The 5,000-nt window shown below is 31.3% G+C and overlaps 1 protein-coding gene across 1 annotated transcript in view; it reads left to right on the plus strand.

Moving 5' to 3' along the window:
• Window positions 1-5,000, plus strand: part of klf3 (Kruppel like factor 3 (basic)) — a 43,035-nt gene that overhangs the window by 29,028 nt on the left and 9,007 nt on the right. The gene's annotated exons all lie outside the window — the stretch shown is intronic.

Here is a 5,000-nt window from a genome sequence, read left to right on the forward strand (position 1 = left end):
TCTACCAAAAGAAAAACACAATTTGACATTTTACTTGTTTTAAGTGTTTTTGCAAGTCTTTTAGTGCTTATTTTAAATCTGCATATTTTAAATAATTACAAATAATTACAAACTCAGATATATTACTTACAATTAGTAAAATAACCTACCAAAAGAACAACACAATTTGACATTTTACTTGTTTTAAGTGTTTTTGCAAGTCTTTTAGTGCTTATTTTAAATGTGCATATTTTAAATAATTACAAATAATTACAAACTCAGATATATTACTTACAATTAGTAAGATAATCTACCAAAAGAGCAGCACAATTTGACATTTTACTTGTTTTTAGTGTTTTTGGAAGTCTTTTTTGTACCTTTTAGTAAAAACTCTACCAAAAGAACAACACAATTTGACATTTTACTTGTTTGAAGTGTTTTTGCAAGTCTTTTAGTGCTTATTTTAAATGTGCATATTTTAAATAATTACAAATAATTACAAACTCAGATATATTACTTACAATTAGTAAAATAATCTACCAAAGGAACACAATTTGACATTTTACTTGTTTTAGGTGTTTTTGCAAGTCTTTTAGTGCTTATTTTAAATCTGCATAATAACGATTCAGTTTTTTTTGTAATATTGCTCAAGTAATATTTACTTCAAACTTAGATTTTTTTTACTTACAAATAAGCAAAATCATCTTGTAAAAGAACAAAAATGTTTTTATTTAAGCTTGTTTTAAGTGTATTTGCAAGTCTTTTAGTGCTTGTTTTAAATCTACACATTTTAAATAATTACAAACAATTACAAATAATTACAAACTCAGATATATTACTTACAATTAGTAAGATAATCTACCAAAAGAGCAGCACAATTTGACATTTTACTTGTTTTTAGTGTTTTTGGAAGTCTTTTTTGTGCCTTTTAGTAATAACTCTACCAAAAAAATCTACCAAAAGAACAACACAATTTGACATTTTATTTGTTTGAAGTGTTTTTGCAAGTCTTTTAGTGCTTATTTTAAATCTGCATATTTTAAATAATTACAAATAATTACAAACTCAGATATATTACTTACAATTAGTAAGATAATCTACCAAAAGAACAACACAATTTGACATTTTACTTGTTTTAAGTGTTTTTGCAAGTCTTGTTATGTTTATTTTAATTGTGCATATTTCAAATAATTACAAACAATTACAAACTCGGATACATTGTTTACAATAAGTACGTTTGTACGATAATCTACCAAAAGACCAACACAATTTGACATTTTACTTATTTTATGTGTTTTTGCAAGTCTTTTAGTGCTTATTTTAAATGTGCATATTTTAAATAATTACAATCAATGACAAATAATTACAAACTTACTTACAATTAGTAAGATAATCTACCAAAAGAACAACACAATTTGACATTTTACTTGTTTTAAGTGTTTTTGCAAGTCTTGTTATGCTTATTTAAAGTGTGCATATTTTAAATAATTACAATTACAAACTCAGATACATTGTTTACAATAAGTACGATAATCTACCAAAAGAACAACACAATTTGACCTTTTACTTGTTTTAAGTGTTTTTGCAAGTCTTTTAGTGCTTATTCTAAATCTGCATAATACCGATTCATTTTTTTTTTTGTAATTATATCGCTCAAGTAATATTTACTTCAAACTTAGATTTTTTTTTACTTACAAATAAGCAAAATCATCTTGTAAAAGAACAAAAATATTTTTATTTAAGCTTGTTTTAAGTGTTTTTGGAAGTCTTTTTTGTGCTTTTTAGTAAAAACTCTACCAAAAGAACAACACAATTGGACATTTTACTTGTTTCAAGTGTTTTTGCAAGTCTTTTAGTGCTTATTTTAAATCTGCATATTTTAAATAATTACAAATAATTACAAACTCAGATACATTGTTTACAATTAGTAAGATAATCTACCAAAAGAACAACACAATTTGACATTTTACTTGTTTTAAGTGTTTTTGCAAGTCTTGTTATGTTTATTTTAATTGTGCATATTTTAAATAATTACAAACAATTACAAACTCGGATACATTGTTTACAATAAGTACGTTTGTACGATAATCTACCAAAAGACCAACACAATTTGACATTTTACTTATTTTATGTGTTTTTGCAAGTCTTTTAGTGCTTATTTTAAATGTGCATATTTTAAATAATTACAAACAATGACAAATAATTACAAACTTGCTTACAATTAGTAAGATAATCTACCAAAAGAACAACACAATTTGACATTTTACTTGTTTTAAGTGTTTTTGCAAGTCTTGTTATGCTTATTTAAAGTGTGCATATTTTAAATAATTACAATTACAAACTCAGATACATTGTTTACAATAAGTACGATAATCTACCAAAAGAACAACACAATTTGACCTTTTACTTGTTTTAGGTGTTTTTGCAAGTCTTTTAGTGCTTATTTTAAATCTGCATATTTTAAATAATTACAAATAATTACAAACTCAGATATATTACTTACAATAAGTAAGATAATCTACCAAAAGAACAACACAATTTGACATTTTACTTGTTTTATGTGTTTTTGCCAGTCTTTTAGTGCTTATTTTAAATCTGCATATTTTAAATAATTAGAAACTCAGATATATTACTTACAATTAGTAAGATAATCTACCAAAAGAACAACACAATTTGACATTTTACTTGTTTTAAGTGTTTTTGCAAGTCTTGTTATGTTTATTTTAATTGTGCATATTTCAAATAATTACAAACAATTACAAACTCGGATACATTGTTTACAATAGGTACGTTTGTACGATAATCTACCAAAAGACCAACACAATTTGACATTTTACTTATTTTAAGTGTTTTTGCAAGTCTTTTAGTGCTTATTTTAAATGTGCATATTTTAAATAATTACAAACAATGACAAATAATTACAAACTTACTTACAATTAGTAAGATAATCTACCAAAAGAACAACACAATTTGACATTTTACTTGTTTTAGGTGTTTTTGCAAGTCTTTTAATGCTTATTTTAAATCGGCATAATAACGATTCAGTTTTTTTTAACGCCTCTTTGAAAGGAACGAGAGAACGTCTCCATCTTTATGTATTCACGCTCCTCCCAGGCCACTCCCGGCTTCACAAGTTTTCGTCAGCCATCCGAATCCTGTTGCCGCCACACTCTTCCACTTCCTGTTCTCTCTTTCGTAACCCCCCCCCCCGCCCCCGCATCCTCTCCTTTCAACTTCCTGTCTTTCTTTGGAGCGCCGTGTCCTGCACCTTGTGTGTGTGTGTGTGTGTGTCTGTGTGTGTGTGTTTAGCTGCACATTCCTCTGCAGCGGAGCGATGAGAAAGATTCCTATTTCACCACCTCGCTTGCACCTGCTTTCAACTGCCACTTTAACGCAGCGTTCCCATCTTCTCGGGGAAACAACAAGTGACTTTTCTTCTTTCCCACAAGGTCAACGTGTCTTTGAGCTCGATCAGCTGGATCGTGGTCGCTTTGAGCGACGCTGTAATCACCGCTGATCAATAAACACTTTTATTACAACAAAAATCGTCAAATCTGGAGTCAAGGCCTAAAACGTTATTATGGATTTTTACCTAAAAGGCACTTTCTACGTTGGACCAATTTGATTATTTTAAGTAATATTTACTACAAACTCAGACATTTTACAAACCCCAAAAGCAGTGAAGTTGTCACGTTGTGTAAATGGTAAATAAAAACAGGATGCAATGATTTGCTAATCCTTTTCAACTTTATTCCATTGAATAGACTGCAAAGACAAGATACTTAATGTTTAAACTGTGAAGTGAAGTGAATTATATTTATATAGCACTTTTCTCTAGTGACTCAAAGCGCTTTACATAGTGAAACCCAATATCTAAGTTACATTTTTAAAGCAGTGTGGGTGGCACTGGGAGCAGGTGGGTAAAGTGTCTTGCCCAAGGACTAGGATGGCAGAAGCAAGTATCGAACCTGGAACCGTCAAGTTGCTGGCACATTCACTCTACCAACTGAGCTACACCGTAAACACTACATTGGAAAACTTTTTTTTATGTTTTTTTTGCAAATATTAGCTCATTTGGGATTCGATGCCTGCAACATGTTTAAAAAAAGCTGGCACAAGTGGCAAAAAAGACTGATAAAGTTGAGGAGTGCTCGTCAAACACTTATTTGGAACATCCCACAGGTGAACATGCTAATTGGGAACAGGCGAGTGCCATGATTGGGTATAAAAGCAGCTTCCATGAAATGCTCAGTCATTCACAAACAAGGATGGGGCGAAGGTCACCGCTTTGTCAACATATGCGTGTCGAACAGTTTAAGAACAACATTTCTCAACCAGCTTTTGCAAGGAATTTAGGGATTTCACCATCTAAAGGTTCAGAGAATCTGGAGAAATCACTCCACGTAACATTGAATGCCCGTGCCCTTGGATCTCAGGCCGTACTGCATCAAAAAGCGACATCAGTGTGTAAAGGATATCACCACATGGGCTCAGGAACACTTCAGAAAACCACTGTCAGTAACTACAGTTGGTCGCTACATCTGTAAGTGCAAGTTAAAACTCTACTATGCAAAGCCAAAGCCATTTATCAACAACACCCAGAAATGCATAGGGGGCTGGGCCCGAGCTCATCCAAGATGGACTGATGCAAAGTGGAAAAGTGTTCTGTGGTCTGACGAGTCCACATTTCAAATTGTTTTTGGAAACTGTGGACGTCGTGTCCTCCGGACCAAAGAGGAAAAGAACCATACCATACCATACCAACTTTATTTATAAAGCCCTTTAAAAACAACCACAGTTGAAGAACAAAGGGCTGTACACCACAAAGAAATAGAGGCAAAGGACAGACTAAAAAACAGAAGCAAATACAAATTATCCTAAGAACAATTTGTTAGATAAAAAGCAGTTAAAAAGTTAAAAAGTTGTCATTCACAAACAAGGATGGGGCGAGGGTCACCACTTTGTCAACAAATGTGTGAGCAAATTGTTGAACAGTTTAAGAACAACATTTCTCAACCAGC

This window comes from Nerophis lumbriciformis, linkage group LG16, assembly GCF_033978685.3.
Source record: "Nerophis lumbriciformis linkage group LG16, RoL_Nlum_v2.1, whole genome shotgun sequence".
Lineage (NCBI taxonomy): Eukaryota > Metazoa > Chordata > Actinopteri > Syngnathiformes > Syngnathidae > Nerophis > Nerophis lumbriciformis.